Raw genomic sequence first — 21,964 nt, forward strand, 5'->3', positions numbered from 1 at the left:
CAAAATTTTAATGAGTTTTTCATAGAAGTCTCTTGCTCCTTTTTTTAGAAGCTGCTATTAGTAAATAAGCCAAAATTTTTTTAGAAGTGGTCTTTATTAAAACATAGCAGATAAATGCCATGTGCCTTATAGAATCAGATACCTTGTTACATTTGGAAACAATTTGCCTTTTTAAGGAGCATCTTTGAGCCATTCTTCAATTTAGTTATAGGTTCCTTTGTAATCTGGATTCTTTTGTAAAATAAATGTCAACATCAATATCCGTCAGTTTCAGTTTCTTTAAAAGGTGTCAAATTGTTTGTTATTGAAGAAACATCCTGAATTAAGAATACTGATGACTAAATTAATAGTCATAAACTGGGCATAGACTTTCTGCTTTCCTCCCAGGCACTAAAAAGCATCTCATGGTATTCAGGACAGGTTTATAGCTTTGATGATAATGATTACTGGCATTTATATACAGCCTTAAAGATTACAAAGTACTTTACAAATACTATAATTTTTATTTAATTCTCAAAACAACCCAGTTGAGTACATATTATTATTATTATTATTATTATTATTATTATTATTATTATTATCATTTCCTTTTATGAATTAATTAACTGAGTCTAAGTAAGGATAATTGACTTTCCTGTGGTCACCTAGTTGCAAGGAATTTGAAACAGGATCCAAACTCAGGATTTCCTCATTCCAAGTCTGATTCACCATTCGCTGTGGCACACAGTTGCCCAAAACAATACTCTGTTTCATTTGTAATTACGGTCAAATAACTCATCACCTTATATATCCAGTCTACTTAGTACATACCTCTACATACACATCTAGGCTTGTTCTTCAAAAACAGTTATTCAGTTACCAGGACTCTGTTGAAGGTCTTTCCACCATGCTTTCACCTGCTACATCTTATCCTCCACGAACACAGCTTTCAAGAATGTGAGATTACTTTCATTTCATGATGAACCTTTGGATGAGAATTTTTATAGAGGGCAAATGAAAATGCAACAGAAAAATATCAAATTATACAAACAAACACAAGTGGGGAAAGTCTGTAAATAAATCATATTTAGCTAATAGCATTTTCACATAAATGGTTTTAAAACCATTTTCATAAGCAATTCCTGCTTAACAAATTAAGTGACTGCATATTTGGTCCAATTAAATTGCTAAAATACAAATGCATTTCAATTCAAAAAACGATTTTTGCTACATCAACCAAAACAGAAGGTTCAATAGGCAGGAAAGATTTTATGTGACTCATATGGTGCTAATAGAATTCAACTTATCTAGATTTTCTAATAATCAGTTAATTCAGAATTTCCCCCCCTCACTGTATTTTTCTGGACTTCTCCATCATTCCCTTAGGACCCTCTTCATCTTGAAAGATAACTCATACTGTATCAGAACCCTCTGCCCCTGGGATACCTTCATCATAAAGCATCTCCTTATAACTCCATTTAAGGATAACAATCAGGACTGCAATATCTTCCCACCAACTTTACTTCTTAGTGTTTTTCTCTCATATGTTATCATCCTTCATCAGACTGTAAGCTCCTTGAGGTCAAGAGTGTCTTTCTTTTGTGCATTTGTATTACTAGTGTTTATTACATTGCCTTTAACTTAGTTATTATTAAATATTTATTGACAGTCTAATGAAGAAAGTGCATTCTTTGCAAATGGGAATTGAGAATTCATATTCAGAATAAGAGACTTCAAAGTCCCAAGATTACAGATTCTTCTTTTTGTGGCAAGTCTAGGCCAAGGTTAATAGAACCAGGTAGATTGAATAAAGGAAGAGATCTAGCTTCCCATTTACTTTTTTTAAAGGATAATAAATTTGGATACTACGTTTGGATATGAAAGCCAATGAAATAATTTAAGCCATTTGTAAACACATTAAAATTATGGGGAAAAAATAGACATGCAACTCTGTTTCATAAATTATTTTTAAAGGTAATAGATTATTATTGTACATTTATGAGATCATACTATTTTAGAATAAAATGAGGAAGCAGAATCCACAATCAAAGTTACAGTTTTTATCACAAGCATAAGGAGAGTGAAGTCTGCATCATGAGTAAATTTTTAAAAAGAAGTCAGTGAAACTCAATGGGATTGAACAAAGCAGAAATTCTATATAATGACTTTAAAAATCACCAATCACGTGTAGCTCCCAGGAGGTGACAGAGAAAGAAAGGCAAGGGGAGCACTGCTTTGCCTATTGCCGCCTCATCAGCACCTTGTTGACACCTTATTACAGTTAGTTTATTGGTCTTTGGAGAGTTTCCAGAAGGTTGAATTTTACTTTATTACATATGCTTTAGGGCTTTTTTCAAATTTTAATGAGGAATTCCAGGTACGTCTGACATTATTTACAAATGATACTGACTATGCTAACAAGAAATTGGTTCATTTGTTTATTAATTTTTGGTGTTTGGTTCAAAAAAAAGAGGGAAAAAAGCTTTTTATAAAGTCAATGACAACAACAATGAAAGTTATGACTGCCTGACTCATATTCTTGAACATGAAACTAAAAAAAACATTAAAATAGGTTGTTATAAAACCTCATTATTTCAAATAACTAACATTTATAGCATGCTTTAACTTCTGATATTTTATATATTTTATTTCATTTAATTTTCACTGTAACCTATTGAAGTATATAACACAGACACCATCATGGCTATTGTTTGCAATGAGGAAAGAGTTCAGAAAGTTAAATCACTGGCCATTTTCATAGGACTCAAACAAAGACCTCCATTAAATCTCTACATCTTTAAACTTTATGACAACAGCTGCCTAAACTTTTTTTTTTTTTTTGGCTAGGCAATGTGGTTAAGTCACACAGCTAGTAAAGTGTTATGTCTGAGGCTGGATTTGAACTCAGGTCCTCTTCACTCCAAGGCCAGAGTGCTATCCACTGTGTCACCTATCTGCCCCTTAAAATTTTCAATTAAATATTTTAGTAAGTCTTATTGAAAATACTTTTGAAAGAAGAGCTGCCTGTTATAAATAAAATGATAATCTGCTTTGACCTGTACTTCAAAGGAAGAAAAATACATCTAAATGCATTGTCAAAAAACTGATTTAAAATACTTTAAGTTGTTTGGGGTGAGTACAAGTATGAATTCCAGATAAATGGTTTGATATTCTCTGTTTAAATTTTTTACAGGTTTCATTTTAGTGCTGGGACCTAGATTGAAACAATTTGGGTATGTAAATACTTATAATCTATTCATAATAGCCTATGTAAAGAGTATATGTGTAATAACACACATATTAAAGCACACATATGCATGCACACATGCACATGCATGTGTGGACACGTGTCATTGAAATATCTATGTACATATACATACATGCGTATGCATATATACATGCTTGTTATACCCAAACCCTGGCTACATGCTCATTCATTAAGAGAGGGTACAGAAATAAATGTACACATCTTCTTTAGTGTCTCCATCTCTGTCTCACCCAGGTAAATAAAGTTGTAAATATATATATTTACTCTCAGATATTATAGTCTAGATAGCTACTGATTTGCCAATGTTAGGATTTGTGCCATTGTATGCTTAGTTAAATAAAGGGATCAGAGCCAGAGAAAACAGCAACCGTATTTACTCCTTCCAATAATCACAAGATTGAGAGTATATGAGAATCATATGATTTACAAAGCCCCTGATTCTTATTGATGATATCAGGATTTACTTATGCTCTACAGCATCTATAACAAGGGCTCATCTAACATCCACTTGAAGAACCAATACTTCCTGAAAAAATCAGATCACAGTCTTTGATATCTTTCAGAGTAACTTTTTCTATATGTCAAGTCAAAATGTCAATATGCAACTCCTACCTTTGATTCCTAATGCTTTCCTCAGGAGCTAGTTAGTACAAATCTAAACCCTCTGCCACTTGACAGCTCTTTGAATTTTTTAAAACTGTCTTTCTACATCCTTTTCCCACCTCTGCATTATTTTTTCAGTATAAACATCTCCACCTTTTTCAGTTGGTCTTTACTTGGCATAGATTCTATGGTCCTCAATATCCTGGTGAATTTTCTTTGGATACATTTCAATTGGTCAATGCCTTTCCTAAAGTATCATTCTTAGAAATGAAAACTATATTCCTAATGTCCTCTGACCACAGCACAGTAGAGAAGTACCATCATCTCTGCCCATTAAAGCAGCCCCTAACATTCCAATCTTCCTGAAATCCTAGTGTGTATGGGGTTCTTGGGGAGATGACAGGATTTGGGGTAGTGAAAAGGTGGGGAACAGTAACATAGTAATCAAATTACATGCAGAGAATATAGGATGAAGTGTTGCTTTGGATTTTGATAGTTGTTATATCTGAAATTCATCTTTAAAAATCTACAGGCACAAGTAATTTAATCACCTTTTAGATGCTAGAGTAGAAAAATGCTAGCATGGAGATCAAGAAACTTAAGATTCTATTTTCTATGGCAATATAGCACAAGGAAAATAATATTTGATTTAGAGAAAGACACTTGATTGGGAGTTATAGCATCTGGGCTTGAATCCTGACTCTACTATATGTGCAACCTTGAGCAAATAAATTATTTACCATTGCATATAGCCTTAGTTTCCACTCTTGTAATATGAGGAGAGTTGAACATAATGAACTCAACACTATTTCTTTCTAATTCTAAAACAATAACTATTATTCTCTACTGTTTTTAAACTTTTTTCATTTTAAAAAAAATTATTTAGTATTTGATTTTCCCAGTTACATGTAAAAACAATTTTTAACATTCATTTTGAAAACTTCAGAGTTTCAAATACTCTCTCTTCCTCTCTCCACACCCTGCCCCTGACTGAGAAGGCAAGCAATTCCATATAGATTATACATGTGTAGTCACCCAAAACATTTTCATAATAGTTAAGTAGTGAAAGAAAAGATACCAAGTGTGGGGAATCTGAATTTGGATTCAGTCAAAGGGCTGCACTCAAAGACCTAAAGGGCCATCTGTGGCCTCAAAGCCACAGGTTCCTTCGCCAGCTCTACAACAACAACAACAACAACAACAACGACAACAACAAAAACAGACACCCCCCCAAAAAAAAGAAAGGAACTTTTAAAAAAAATATGCTTCAATCTATGCTGAAACACCATAATTCTTTCTCTAGGGACTAATAACATTTTTCATCACAGGTCCTTCAGGGTTGTCTTAGAGCATCATATTTTTGAGGTAGTTTAGTTATTCACAGGTGATCATCTTACAATATTGCTGTTCTTTTGTACACAGTACATTTCACTGCATCAGCTCATGTAAGTCTTTCCAGGTTTTTCTGAAACTGTCCTGCTCATCTCTTCCTATGGTACAGTAGCATGCCATCATACTCACATATCACAATTTGTTCAGCCATTCCTCAGTTGATGGGTACTCTCTCAATTTCCAATTCTGCACCACCAGAAAAGAGCTTCAATAAATATTCTCTACATGTAGGTCCTTTTCTTTTTTATCTCTTTTGAGATATAGACCTGGTACCGGTATTGCTAGGTCAAAGAATATGCATGGTTAAATAACCCTTTGGGCATAGTTTCAGGTTGCTCTACAGAACGGTTGAATCAGTTCACTGTTCCATCAATAGGGCATTAATGTCTCATTTTACCCCCATCCCCTCTCACACTCTTCATTTACCTTTTCCATCCCATTAGCTAATCTAATAGGTATGAGAGAGTTCTTCGGAACTTTTTTTTAAATTAGCAGTTCTCCAATCAATAGTTAAAACATTTTTTTTATACGGCTCTAGATGGCATTAATTACATCATCTAAAAACTTCATATCTTTTGACCATCTACCAATTGGAGAATGGATCTTATTTTTTATGAATTTGACACATTTCTCTGTATGTTTGAGAAATGAGACCTTTACCAGAGAAACTTGCTTCAAATATTTTCACATTTACTCTTGCTAACTATATTCAACTCCATCCTATTCCCCCCACCCCCATGCATTCTATTCTTCTTATCCTTTCTCCCTATCCTTCCTCAAAAGTGTTTTGCTTCTGACTACACCCTCCCCCCAATCTGTTCTTCCTTCTATCACCTCCCTTTTCTTCTACCCTTCCCCTCCTACTTTTCTGTAGGGTGTGATAAGATGTCTATATCCAATTGAGTGTATATATTAGTCCTCTTTGAGCCATTTTTTTTATTTGTGGTTTTGTTTTCTGGTGAGGCAATCAGGGTTAAGTGACTTGCCCAGGGTCCCACAGCTAATAAGTGTTAAGCGTCTGGTCTGAGACTGGATTTGAACTCAGGTTCTCCTGACTCCAGGGCCAATGCTCTATGCACTGTGCCACCTAGCTGCCCCCTCTTTGAGCCAATTCTAATGAGAGTAAAGTTCACTAACTCCACCTCAGCTCTGCTATCTAACTCTCCATTGTAAAGGTTTTTTCCTGCCTCTTTTATATGGGACAATTTATCCCATTCTACATCTCCCTTTCCCTTTCTCCCACTACATTCCTCTCTTACCCATTAATTTTGTTTTTTTTAATATCATCCCTTTATAATCAACTCACACCTGTGCCTTCTGTCTATATATGTACTGCTTCTAATTTCCCTAATAATGAGAAAGTTCTTGTGAGTTACAAGTAACATCTTCCAGTGTAGAAATTCAAACAGTTTAACCTTATTAAATCCCTTATGATTCTTTTTCCTGTTTATCTTTTTCTGCTTCTCTCCAGTCTTGAATTTGAAAGTCAAATTTTCTGTTCAGCTCTGGTCATCTTATCAAGAATGCTTGAAAATTCCCTTTTTTTACTGAATATCCATTTTTGCTCTGAAGAATCAGACTAAGTTTTGCTGAGTCAATGGTTCTTGGTTGTCCTAACTCCTTTGCCCTCCAGAATATCATGCCACAACCCATTTAATGTAGAAGATACTAAATCTTGTTATCATGACTGCTACTCCACAATACTTAGATTGTTTATTTCTGGCTGCTTGCAATATTTTTTCCTTGACCTGGAAGGTCTGGAATTTGGCTATAATATTCCTGGGAGTGTTCATGTTGCCATGTCTTTCAAAAGATGATTGGTAGATTCTTTCCATTTCTACTTTACTTTTTGGTTCTAGGATACCAGGGTAATTTTCCTGGATGTCTTGAAAGATGATATCGAAGGGCAGAGCCAAGACAGTGTAGTAAAAGCAATGACCTGCTTGAGCTGTCCCCTAAATCCCTCCAAATACTTGTAAAAATTGGTTCTAAACAAATTATAAAACAGCAGAACCCACACACACACACACACAAAAACAGAATGAAGCAAATTTCTGGCCAAAGACAACCAGGGTGGTTGACCAGAAAGATATATCGCACCAGGCTGGGAGAGGAACGCAGTTTGGCTTGGATGCACAGGAAAAGAGGCCTCAGCAAATCTGAAGCAACCCTCAGAGAGCTAAATCATGGGCAGCTCTGGCAGTTTCCAGACTTCTCAACACATAAATGCCAAATATAACTTAAAAGATCAGTAGGAAAAGTCTGTGACTGTGGTGAGGGAGAAGCTTGGTCCTAGCCCAAGTCCATGTGTGTGGCCCCGCGGGGGAATGGAGCATTGCTTCCAGAGGTTCCAGCCCACAGACTAAGGGGGAATCAAGTGGCTGATAAAAGCGGCATCATAGGGACCTCTTTGCTGGTGAGGATTCTCTTGCTTTGCCCTTTTTTGGGTCTACGTCACAGTTCTGGGTGGCAATCCTGGGGCGAGGAGGATTTCTGGTGTGGTGAAGCTTGTAGTGGTAGTGAAGAGAAAATCCTCCTCACAGTTCCAAGGCAGAAAAGAGTGCTTGTGGTCACTCATAGAACTGAGCACAGACCAGGAAAGGAGTAAACACCTCAAACTTGATCATACCACCTTGGAAGAACTGAAAATTTACATATCCCTAGAAAAATCTCTGAAAACAGCTGCACAAAATCCCTGAAGCTTGGCAGAGTACATTCTTCACACTGGAAGCAGACCCCTAGCTTAACAAAGAGTATATAACTCACGTAATTGACTAGGATCATGAGCAAACTTCACCAAAAATTCAGACCATAGAATCTTTCTTTGGTGACAAAGAAGATAGAAACATACAACTAAAAGAAGACAACAAAGTCAAAGGTCTTACATCCAAAGCCTCCAAGAAAAATATGAATTGATCTCAGGCCATGTAAAAGCTCAAAAAGGATTATGAGAAGCAAGTAAGAAATGTAAAGGAAAAACTGCTAAGACAAATGAGAGTGATGGAAGAAAATAATGAAAAACAAGTCAACAGCTTCCTAAAGGAGACCCCAAAAAATACTGAAGAAAATAGTACCCTAAAAATAGCCTAATCCAAATGGCAAAGAGGTCCAAAAAGCCATGAGGAGAAAATACCTAAAAAGCAAAATTGGCCAAATGGAAAAGGAAGTCCAAAAGCTACTGAAGAAAATACTTCTTAAAAATTAGAATGGAGCAATTGGAAGCTAGTGACTTTATGAGAAATCAGACACTGTAAACAAACCAAAAGAATGAAAAAAATAGAAGACAATGTGACATGTCTCACTGCAAAAACAACTGACCTGGAAAATAGCTCCAAGAGAGATAATCTAAAAATTATTGCACTATCTGAAAGCCACAATCAAAAAGAGCCTAGACATCATCTTTCAAGAAATTATCAAGGAAAACTGCCCTGATATTTTAGAACCAGAGGGTAAAATAGAAATTGAAAGAATCCACCAATCTCCTCCTGAAAGAGATCCCCAAAGGAAAACTCCTAGGAATATTGTAGCCAAATTCCAGAGTTCCCAGGTCAAGGAGAAAATATTACAAGCTGCCAGAAAGAAACAATTCAAGTATTGTGGAAACACAGTCAGGATAACACAAGATTTAGTAGCTTCTACATTAAAGGACCACAGGGCTTGGAATATAATATTCTGGAGGGCAAAGGAGATGGGATTACAACCAAGAATCACCTACCAAGAAACACTGAGTATAAATCTTGAGGGGAAAAAATGGTCATTCAGTGGAATAGAGGACTTTCAAGCATTCTTGATAAAAAGACCAGAGCTGAATAGAAAATTTGACTTTCAAATACAAGACTCAAGTGGAACGTGAAGAGGAAAACAGGAAAGAGAAATTGTAAGAGACTTCTTAAGGTTGAACTGTTTACATTCCTTCATGGAAAGATGATATTTATAATTCATGAGACCTTTGTCAGTATTAGGGTAGTTGAAAGGAAAAAATTATATGTATGTATGTATGTAGATAGATAGATAGATAGAGGGCACAGGCTGACTTGAACATTAAGGGGTCATATCTGGAGAATAATATTAAGGGATGAGAGAGGTTTATACTGGGAGAAGGCGAAAGGGAGATGTAGAATGGGATAAATTGTCTCACATGAAACAGACAAGAAAAGGCTTTTGCAATGGAGGGGAAATGCGGGAAGGTGAGAGGGAATGAGTGAATCTAATTCTCATCAGGTTTGGCTTAAGGAGGGAATAACATACACATTCAATTGGGTATGGAAACCTGTCTTACACTAAAGGAAAATAGGAGGATAAAGGGGCAAGAGAGTAGGGGGATGATGGAGAGGAGAGCAGATTGGGAAATGGGGTAATCAGAAGCAAATACTTCTAAGGAGGGACAGAGTCAGAAGAAAGAATATAATAAATGGGAGGGCAGGATAGGATTAAGGGAAATGGAGTTAGTTTTTCACAACATGTCTACTATGGAAGTGTTTTACATAACTGCACATGTATAACTTATATTGAATTGCTTGCCTTTTCAATGAGAGTGGGTGGGGAGGAAGAAAGGGAGAAAATTTTGGAACCCAAAGTTTTAAAAACATATGTTTTTAAAAAATGTTTTTACATGCAACTGGGAAATAAGAAATAAAGGAATCCATCCTGCCCTACAGGAGAATAGAAGGGGAAGGGAATAAGAGAAGGGGGTGGAGAGATAGAAGAAAGGGCAGACCAGGGGAAAGGCTATTCCTTGCCATCTTGGGGTCAGGGGAAGGGCGAGATAGGGTGAAAATTTGGAACTGACCATCTTGTGGAAGTAAATACTGAAAACTAAAAATAAATAATTTTATATTAAAAAAGAACCAAAAAGAAAAAAAAATTAAAATGAAGCATGAAAAACAATAATAAGAGAGGCAAAATTTGAAGAGGATAAACACTCTGTCTAGGCCCCATGTTTTACACTTCTGCTTTAAAGCATCAATATGGGAAGGTTTTGCAGAATGGGCAAGAGAAAGGAAGAAAGTATACATGAAAAAATCCACAATGAGAAATCCAGGCAATAGGCATTAAGAACCAGAACCAAGATGGTGGACCAGAAAGGAAGAAACAAATTCAAGATATCAGTGAAGGAAGGATGGGCCTTGTTCCCTGATTAGACAAGGGGAGCAAAAGAGAAAGTAGTCAGAAGACTCCAAGATTTTAAGACTGGGAGACTAGAAGACTGGTAGAGTAGCAATAAGATTTAAAAAAAAAAGGTAGAACAACAACAGAAAAAAAACAAGAAAGAAATCAAGACACTGTAAAACAAAATCAAAAGAATGAAAAAAAACCAGAAAACAATGTGAAATATCTCATTGGAAAAACATCTGCCCTGGAAAATAGATCCAGGACAGAGAATTTAAAAATTTTTGGACTATCTGAAAGCCACGATCAAAAAAGAGCCTAGATGTCGTCTTTCAAGAAATTATTAAGGAAAACTGCCCTGATATTTTAGAACAAGAAGGCAAAATAGAAATTGAAAGAATCTGCCAATCACCTCCTGAAAGAGAACCCCAAAGGAAAACTCCTAGGAGTACTGTAGCCAAATTCCAAAGTTCCAAGGTCAAGGAGAAAATATTGCAAGCAGTCAGAAAGAAACAATTCAAGTATTGTGGAAACACAAACAGGATAACACAAGATTTAGCAGCTTCTACATTAAAGGACCATGGGGCTTGGAATATGATTTTCTGGAGGGCAAAGGAGTTAGGATTACAATAAAGAATCACCTACCCAATAAAACTAAGTATAATCTTTCAGGGGAAGAAAATGCGTATTCAGTGAAGTAATGGACTTTCAAGTATTCTTGAGGAAAAGACCAGAACTGAATAGAAAATTTGCCTTTCAAATACAAGACTCAAGAGAAACATGAAGAGGTAAACAGGAAACAGAAATCATTAGGAACTTATTAAGGTTGAACTGCTTACATTCCTGCATGGAAAGATGATATTTGTAACTTATGAGACCTTTGTCTGTATTGGGGTAGTTGGAGGAAAAATATTGTATGTATGTATGTATGTATAGATAGATAGATAGATAGATAGATAGATAGATAGATAGATGGATAGATAGATAGATAGATGGCACAGGGTGAGTTGAAGATTAAGGGGTGATACCTGGAGATTAAAATTAAGGAGTGAGACAGGATTATATGAAGAGAAGGAGGAAGGGAGAGGTAGAACTGCGGTAAATTATCTCATCTAAAAGAGACAAGAAAAAGCTTTTACAGTGGAGGGGAAACGGGAACACGAGAAGGAATGAGTGAATCTTATTCTGATCAGATTCTTCTTAAGGAGGGAATAACATACACACTCAATTGGCTATGGGAATCTATTAACCTACAGGAATATATGGGGCGAAGAAGATAAGAGAGCAGGGGGATGATAGAGGAGAGGGCAGATTGGGGGAGGGAGTAATCAGAAGTAAACACTTCTAAAAAGGGACAGAGTCAGAAGAGAGAATATAATAAATGGAGGGCTGGATTGGATTAAGGGAAATATACTTAGTTTTTCAAAACATGACTACTATGGAAGTGTTTTGCATTACTACAAGTATGACCTGTATCGAGTTGCTTGCCTTCTCAATGAGGGTGGTTGGGGAGAGAGGAAGGGAGAGAATTTGGAAACCAAAGTTTTAAAAACAAATGTTATAAAAAATATTTTCACATGCAACTGGGAAATAAGATATAAAGGAAATGAGGTATAGGAATCTATACTGCCCTACAGGAAAATTGAAGGGGAACGGGATAATAAGAAGGAAGGACAGATTAGAGGAAGAGGTATTCAGAATGCATGCCATCTTGTGGTGTGTGAAGGGACAAAATGGGGAGAAAATTTGGAATTCAGAATCTTGTGGAAGTGAATGTTGAAAACTAAAAATAAACAAATTAATAAAAAAGGAAAAAAAATAAAAATAAAATCAATCAATCAAAAAAGTAAAAAAAAAGAAAGGAAGATGATATCTAACCCTTTTTTTTTTTGATCATTGTTTCCAATGATTTTCAGATAATCTCTCCTGGACCCATTTTCCAGGTCAGTTGTATTTTCCAATGATATATTTTTCATTGTCTTTTATGTTTTCATTCTTTTCCATTTGTTTTAAGGTTTTTTTTTTTCTTGCTATCTCATAGTCATCAGCTCCCATTTCCTCAATTCTAATTTTTAAGTAATAATTTTCTTCACTGAGTTTTGTATCTCCTTTTCCATCTGGTCAATTCTACCTTTCAAGGAGTGTTTTTGTTTGTTTGTTTGTTTTCCTCAGCAAAGTTTTGTTCCTCTTTTTCATTTGGCAAATTCTGCTTTTTAAGGAATTCTTTTCCTTATTGGCTTTTTGGTCTTCTTTTACCATTTGACCTAGTTTGTTTTTTAAGGTATTATTTTCTTCAGTATTTTTTGTGTCTCTTTTAGCAAGCTTTTGACTTGGTCATTGTGATTCTCTTGCAGCACTTTCATTTCTTTCTATTTTTTTTTTCCCTCTATGTCTCTTATTTGATTTTCAAAATCCGTTTTTAGCTCTTCCATGGCCTGAGGCCAATTTATATTTTCTTAGAGACTTGGATGTGGAACATCTGACTTTGTTGTCTTCCTCTGAGTGTGCATTTTGATCTTCCTGGTCATCACAGTAACTTTCTGTGGTCAGAATTATTTTTTTCTGTTTGCTTATTTTCCCAGCCTATTACTTGACATTTTACTGTTTGTTAAAGTAGGGCTCTGCTTCCAGGGTGGAAGGTACACTCTCCCAAGCTTCAGGGTTTTGTGCAGCTGTTTTCAAAGGTCCTTCTTTCTTTTTCTTTTTTATTAATTAATTTATTTTAAGTTTTCAACAGTCACTTCCATAAGCTTTTGAGCTTTAATTTTTTCTGCTCCTCCCTACCCAAGATCACGTGCAATCTGATAAAGGCTCTACATATGCATTACTATTAAACATATTTTCATATTAGTCATATTGTAAAGAGGAATTAGAACCAATAGGAGAAACCACAAGGAAGAGGAAACAAAACAAAACAGAAGGAAAAAAAGAGCAAATAGTATACTTCAATCTGCATTCAAATGTCATAGTTCTTTCTCTGGTTATCAATAGCATTTTTCATCATGAGACTTTTGGAAATGACTTAGATCCTTGCATTGCTGAGAAGAGCTAAGTATATCAAAGTCAGTCATCACACAATGTGGCCTTTACTGTGTGTAATGTTCTCCTGGTTCTGCTCACTTCACTTAGCATCAAAATACTTCTAATGACCTGAGTTTTTAGTTCTTCCAAGGTGGTATGATCTACAGACAGGTGCATGTACTCCTCTTCTGGACTGCGTTGTGTTCTGTGAGCACTCTTTTCTGTCCCAGATCTGTGAGGAGGGTCCCCACTCCACTGAGGCTTCATGATCTAGTATACTAGTAGTATACCTCCTTGCCCTGGTCCTGCCACTCAGGACTGTGACCTGGATCTGAGAATGAGCAAAACAACTTAGTCCTGCCTGAGACTCCCGTAATCTCCTTCTGACCCATTTTTTTAACCTCCTTATCATCTGTTGCCTGAGAGATCTAGAAGCAGCTATTGGCACTGTTGATTCAGTGCCTTCCAAGTCCTGCTCCTGGTTCGCTGTGGCCAGAGCTGTGCTGACACAGGCAGCACTGGGCTGCACTCTACTCCAACTCAGGTGTGACTGACCTTTCCTGCTTACCTTCAAAGTTATCTTTGGAGTCTGTGTTGAGAGGTCTGGAAACTTCCATTGCTGTCACTGATTCAGTTTCTTTGAGGCCTACTCCTGGTTTACTGGGACTAGGTCTGCATTGGCATGGACTGCACTAGAATGTGCCTCTTTGTTACCCTCATGCAACAGACCTTTTCTACCTTCCTTCAATGCTCTCTTGGGCTGGGAATTTTTTTCACTTTGTATTTTTAGGGGTTTTACCTCTTTAGAACTTCTTTATAGTCATTACTTAAAGGGATTTGGAGGGATTTGGAGGATAGCTCAGGAGAGTTTGTATCTTTATTTGATCATCTTGGCTCTGACTCCAATTCTTCACTCTTTTATTGACTAGTTTTATTACATTAAGATACTTCCTTTGCAGTAGAGATGATGTGGTCTCAACTGCCTCATTTTCAAACAAGGAAGTTTGGTTGAACATCCTTTCCCAATATCGCATTTGGTCAAAATTCTGAAAAGCACTTGTGGTTTTGAATTCAGACTCTTATAAGTGACCTTGGGTAGTACTTTAAGCACATTTAATCTCTTGTTTGTCATTAGAAAATAATAATCGAAATATAAACATTGCCTCTTGATAGTTCTACTATGAAGATGAAAGGAGATTGCTTTGTACTCTTTAAAATGTCACCTGTTTTTGGAGAAATATAATGATTCTTTTTCTGCTGGCACAAAGTATTATTGTTGACTGCTATTGGGGTATCTAGCCCTTTGGTAGAAAAGAAGTATTATAAATCATTTAATTCAAAACGTTCACTGTACAGATGAGGAGAGTGAGGACTAGAAAGGTTAAGTAATTTGCCCAAAGGACACTTAGTAAATCCTAGTGGAGAGATTCAAATCAAAGTCCACTAATGCCAACATAGGATTCTTCAATACATCATTTTGAATATACATACACCATTGGATTTGGTGAAAAGACCTAAATATTGAAAGTTATTCACGATTAGATCTCAACCAAAATCAGCCCATGTCACAATTGTTGTAGCTCCCAATGACTCCTATAGACAAAAAACACCCTCCTAAAATGAAAAAAGACATAGGAAAGAGCATATGTATGGAATTAACATGAATAAATGAATTTTTCACCCACTGTTTCTCAATCACAGGCAGGGATAGATTCATAACAGGATATCATTATAATGCTTATTCATCTAGCAGGACTTTTATTTAATGGCAACACTATATGAATCCATCATTATTTAGCTAATAAAACAGAAAACAGTGATTCATTTTAGAATCAGCTGACTTCCTGTCAATGTCATGTGTATTCAGAAAGAATGTGATAAACAATTTGACTGAGTATTAGTAAAGTAGGAGAGATACCTGAAAAGATTTAAGTAAAAATTGGGGTTCTTGGAAGGATTATAAGAAGCAGCCTTGATGTTGATTAATTTTACAACTTTTCTGGTTAAAGTACTTTCTCACAAATACTCATGAAATGTTTTATTAGTTGTCTGTAAATACCTTAAGTTTCATCTTGCAAGTGTTTTCATTAGTGGTACAAAGAAATAAAGATGAGAGGTTTATTAATCAAGCTTTGATCACACCACCCTAAAGCACAAGATTCAGAGGACTCATTTTAGAATCCTATCCTTGCTATTAAAGATTTGTGACCTTAAGTGTTCCATTGTACTTTTAAAAAAAATCAGAAAAATCAACATTCCAAGTGACCCAAATAATGAGTGGAACCATTGAAATGGGGAATATAAGAAGATTGAAGATAAGAAGTTGTGTAAAACACATTAAGGATGTAAATCTTCAGGATAAGATATAGCTTAAACATGCAGTGAGAGTGAAGAGTAACAGATGAACAATATGATTGTATATTTTTATATTTCAAGATATTAAAAGATCCAAAGGAGAGCCTCCAATTCATGTACAGAATAACACATACGTAAAGTACTTTGTGATCCTTTAATCACCATATTATGTATGCAATCTTATTATTATCAGTTTTTTTCAAAGCTGTAACTTCTAGATTCACACTCTGTCTAGGAATATTTCACAATACGAAAAAGAGATAAAAGTCACTTTTATTTGTCTGTGGTGGAAGTGGAGTAGAGATCTCTGGATGTTTGTTTGAGAAAGAAGGGAGAAAAAACTCACTTTCAGGACACAACTTTTCCTCTTTTATTCTTGACTATAAATCTTCCATTTATTCTACTCCAATGAATTTCCCCAGGGCCCTTTGTCTGTACATAGGTACTGTGTAAATCTGTGTCTTTGTTCCTCTCCTGTCTTTTCTATACAACTTCTCTCATAATGATCTCCTCAGTTCTTGTAGATTCAGTTATTTTCTCTATACAAAACTTAAGTATATTTAGTCCTACTCTGGCTCCTGAACTCCTGTTCCAAAATACCAACTGTCTAATAGAAAATTCCATAAGGATGATCAGCTCAGCATATCCCAAATGATACTTGTCTCTCTGCCATCCCCAACCCATACCTCTGCTTCTATTGAGTGTGTCACCATCTTTCCAGTGACTTAATTTAGAAAGCTCAAACTTATAAACTCTTCATTTTTTCTTACCTCTCATATGCAAGCAAATATCACATATTTCTGGTTTTTCATCTACTTCACATCTTGCCATCTATTTTTCCCTATACACATAGGAGCTGGCATTATTCAGAATCTATTACATACTGCCCAGGCTACAGTAATAGCTTTTTATTTTAATTGAGGCTTCATGACTTTCCTTTTTCAAATCCTTACTTTACAAAGCTTCACATATGTTTCCCAATCACAACTCTGACTATTCACATTGCACTTGTACTTAATAAATGTCAGTGCTTGTCTGTCTCCTAGGATAAAACACAAATTCATTTTGACTTTTGGAACCCTTCACAGGCAGATATTCAGTCTACTTTGCCAATGTTATTTCACATTTTTACCCTCCTCATACTCCACATTAATGACAAATTTTACTATGTGTTACTTCCCTCTTTTAACTTCCACATCATTGCATATGCCCATGCCTAAAACACATTCTTTTCTTAGCTTTATCACTTAGAATCAGTATATTCTGTTAAGGCTCAATTCATATGTGACTCTTATGAGTAGTCTTTCCTTTTCTCCATAATTCTTATTGTTCCTTCCCTCCCTAAATGATCATGTTTGCACTTATCTGTTTATATGTCATATTTCTCCAACATACTGTGAAGTCCTTGGAGACAGGAACTGCTTTTATTTTTCTCTTTGCATGTTCAGGGCCATTCACACTCGCAACAGATAGTAGGAATTTTGTTGGCTTGATTATCTTGAATGAACTCTTTTTTTTGTTTGTTTTAACTGGGTACTAGTTAGGCCCTGTGTAGCTAATATAGTGACCTAAGGTTGGGGGTGAAGGAGAGTGATAGCTTATTTTACCACCACATACTGCACGATTCCTTGTTCATCCAAAGTTAGGAATGGCTGGAGTGATTATTTTTATATTTTTGTCCTATACTGTGGATACAGCCATAGTTTTAAGAAATGAAGATCATTTAAATGTGGAGTGGATTGAGAGATGAGGATGAGAGCCAGGTTGCAAAAGATTATGATGTGATTGAGAGGAAAGGAAGTGGAAAACACTAGTATCGACACAATATTTTTTAAATAGGAATTTCACTATGAAAAAGATAAACTATATAACATGATACTGAGGGAATACGAGGATCAAGAGAGATTTTTCAGGATTGGGGAGATTTTGATATAATAAGCAGCATATAAACAAGTAATTAGAGTGTGATGTAAAATTGGAGAGAGGAAGGGGTTGTTATGGGAACAATTTTCTGGAGAAAATGGGAAGATTCTTGTGAAGAACATAGAGAAAAATTGAACTTAGTGAGAAGAAAGGTCACCTTATCGTCAAAAACTGGAGCAAAGGAGATGGGAATGAAGGATGATATTTAGAGATGTAGAGCTTGAGAGAAGTTGGAGCTTATATTAGTCAGTCTCTATTTTCTCAATAAAGAAATGTAAAAGCCCTCAGGTATGAGGTAAGGGGAGGGTTGCACAGTGGATAAAGTGACAAGATTGGAGTCAGAAGGACATGAGTTCAAATCTAGCATCCTACATGTATTAACTGTGTGACTCTGGGCAAGTCACATAATCTCTATCTGCCTCAGTTTCTTCATATGAACAAATGGAGATAACAACATAACTGACTCTCCAGGGTTGTGAGTAATAAATGAGATAATAATCGTAAAGCTATTAACACACCTGCCTCATTGTATCATACAAGTGTTAGTTATTAATATTGTTTGTTGATGTTGTTATTCTCAATATAATTGTTATGTATTTTCTATTCTCACATATGTTCTTTCTTCATTTCCAGTCCACCTCCCCATGTGGACATCTCTTCAAAAGTGTTTTCTCTTTATTTGGGGGTAATGTATCTGTTTGTTTGTTTCTTTGTTTTTTGGTATGCCATATTGTTTATTTTCCTTTACTTTCAATAGTGACCTCTGTTTACTCTTGTAAAAGTGATTACAAAAGTGGGGGCTCATGAGCTATTGTTTGGAGTGAATAACCTACAAAGTTCCTCAAACCTAAGTTGCTTTCTGGGTTCTGAGGTGTGAGGAAAGCTCTAGACATTACAAAAATAAATGTATTATATTTCTCTTTCCTTTGTTGACTATAAGAAGTATCAGAGTTTTGGACATTTATGCAAATTTGAAGCCATCAAGTGAAAAGATTCTTGAATTATAAAAAATAAATCTAAGGGAAAACTCATGAATAATGTGAAAACTACACTTATCATATGAGAGTTCCTGTCATTGAAACAAGGCTTTCAAAAATATTCTCTTAGGCTAGTGACTTCTAAAGAACATAAAGCAAAGCTCAATAAAACCTGAATGTAGAATTGTTTTTGTCCTAGAGATTTTTTCAGAAGTGTCTTATTTTCTCTTTGATTTCTGAATTGCTTTGAATGGTCTTCTCCAATGGATTTAGATGAAGCCTTACAGTTTTCAATTTGCCTTGTTTAGTCCCTCAAGGACTTTGGATTCCATTAAGGAATCTACATCTTTCTTGTCTCTCCTTCAAGTTCATTATTCTTTCTGGGAACCTGGGAATGGGTAAATCTCATCAAAAGTGGTCATTGCTGACCAAATCCATTTTTTCTACTTCTGTCTAAACTGAAATTATCAGTGCCCGACATTTTCTGCCCAAAATGTTAATTTAATCTTCATGAATTTCTCTAGGGTTATGATTATATCATTTAATCTTTCTCCACAAATAATTTATTGAAATAGATTTCTTGGAAACAATTTATTTTAATTCCAAAAGTATGACTTTGAGAACTCAAACATTATTTGAAGGATTATTTTTATCACTTTATGCTTCCCTATAAAATAATCAGTATTTCTCCCATATTTAATGCAGCTTTTCCCTTTGATTAGGACACTGTCAAAATTATATTTTTTGGGTGAAATTTCCTTAGCTTGGTTCTGCAAGAGCAATAAATTTTAAGACAATCAGGTCTGGGAGTTTGTTGCTGGACAATCAATTTTTCTTTACCTTTGATTTGGCTGAATGTACTTAGAATTTGTTTTTATAAAAAAGAAATCAGGGGACAGCTAGGTGGTGCAGTGGATAAAGTTCCAGCCTTGGTGTCAGGAGGACCTGAGTCCAAATCTGGCCTCAGACACATAACACTCACTAGCTGTCTGACCCTGGACAAGTCATTTACCCCCATTGCCCCATCAATATATATATATATATATATATATATATATATATATATATATATATATACACACGTATAAAAGAAATCAGTAAAAGTTATAAAGTTCAACCTAAAATGAATTAAAGATTAAATCCAAATAGGGGTTTAAATAAGTACTCTTGATATGTATGTGATATAATCAAATGTGTTATTTGTCCTTAACTTTCAAAAGAAAAGATATGCAGTATCAACAAGGAAGCCATATCACAAAAAAAAACCCTGCCCACTACTCCAAATCTTTTTTGTAGTTCTGGGTAGATTCAGTTTAATTCAAGAAAGATTTGTTTGGTACCTAATATGTGCCAAACACTGTATTAGACAGTGGAGATCTAAAAAATAAAATTGAAGCAGGCAAGGAGGTTTTACTTCAAAGCCTTTATACTCCATTTGGAGAAAGACAGAACATAAATTGATAACCAAGTGGGGATATCAATACAAAAGAAGTCAAAGTGAGTGAAGATAACATAAAAAGTGGAAAGAGAAGGATCTGGAAAATCTTATATAAAAATGGATGTTTGAGATGAGCTATGACCAGAGCTGCAGATCCAAGACACATGGTGAGGGTGGACAATATTCTAGACATAGAAGCAGTTTGTGAAAAAGTGCAGTAGTAGAGCTTTGAATATGTTATATAGAGAAGATCAATTTGGCCATATAGTCTATGATGTTGCATATTTAAGAGGGAGTGATGTAAAGTCATTCGGGGGGGGGCAAATGTCATGAATTTAAGACAAATGGCGAAAGACTTTAAGTGCCAGAAAAAATTTTAAAAAAAGATTTGTTTATTGGACTGAAGATAATGGAGCAACACAGGAGCTTCTTGAGCATGAATATAACATGTCCAGATATGATTATCAATTTATGTTTATGAAACCAATTGTGAGGATATATGAAAGATGGATTGAAGAGGGAAGAGAATGGAGATAGGGGGATCAATCATAAAAGTATTACAATACAGCATTGTTTTTCAGTCATTTTAGTCATGTCCAACTCTTTGCAACCCCATTTGGGGTTTACTTGGCCATGACATTGCTATTTCTTTCTCCAGTTCATTTTTCAGATGAGCAAACTAAGGCAAAAAAAAGGGTTAAGTAACTTTCCCAGGGTCACATAGCTAGTAAGAGTCTAAAGCTGAATTTGAATGCAGGTCTTCCTGATTCCAGGTCTGGTGCTTTATCTGCTGTGACACATAATTGTCCTATGGTACATATCACATGAAGTGGTCAGATTATTCAGATTCATATTTCTTACTTCCATTTGATTGGAACAAATTTCAATATTTAGCATAATTATAATTTTGTATACCTTGAACTCACATAAATACTTCACAGTATTTATTATTTGATACATCTGAGAATTATGTTTCTAAGTGATGTACATTGTGAACTACTGCGATGGCCATATGAGCATATATACGGGAATTAATGCAAAAAAAAAAAAAAAGAGAAAGAAACATGGCTATTGAAATAACAAGAACTGGGAATCAATTGAAAATAAATTTGTTTGGGGGGAGGAAATAATAATGGTTTTGATACCAGGTGAATGAAGGATAATGATGCTCATAACAAAAATAAAGATGACTGGATATTGAGTGAAAGATAAGATTTCCAAAACATTCAACTTAAGATACCTTTTGGACACCCACAGACAGATAATTAAAAGACAGAAAGAAGAAATGGAATGCAGTTTAAAATTAGATAAGAACTGGATATTTTAATTTGAGGGTTGTATCCCTGAAGGTGATATTTGAATCAAAAAAATAAAAATTGCTTAAATAACTAAAAAAGAGGGTATATAAAAAGAAAAGAATCCCCATGACCATAATCATGTATGTTAACCTACATAAATGTGTTGAACAGAATATGGATAATGATCCAGAAAAAGAGCCTAAAAGTAATGCTCAAGCATATACCCATAGAACCAAGGTAGAATAATTTCATTAAAAAAAAAGAAAACAAAATATAACAAGGAGGAGAGTCTATTCAAGAGGAGTGACCAATAGTAGCAAATGGGGACATAACTAAGACAGCAGAGTGAAAGCACTGAATTGCTTGAGCTCTCCTCCAAACCCCTCCAAATACCTATTAAAAAATGGCTGTAAACAAATTCTAAAGCAACAGAATCCACAAAGACAGAGTGAAACAAATTTCCAGCCCAAGGCAACTTGGATAGTTGATGAGAAAGGTATATCACCGGGATTGGAGAGGAGCACAGCTCAGCATGGATGCGCAGGCTACAGTGAACCTGGAGAATCCCTCAGAGGACTGAATCAGAGGCAGCTGTGGTGGT

Source organism: Phascolarctos cinereus, unplaced genomic scaffold (genome assembly GCF_003287225.1).
Source record: "Phascolarctos cinereus isolate Bilbo 61053 unplaced genomic scaffold, phaCin_HiC Scaffold_2;HRSCAF=192, whole genome shotgun sequence".
In the NCBI taxonomy this organism is placed as follows: domain Eukaryota; kingdom Metazoa; phylum Chordata; class Mammalia; order Diprotodontia; family Phascolarctidae; genus Phascolarctos; species Phascolarctos cinereus.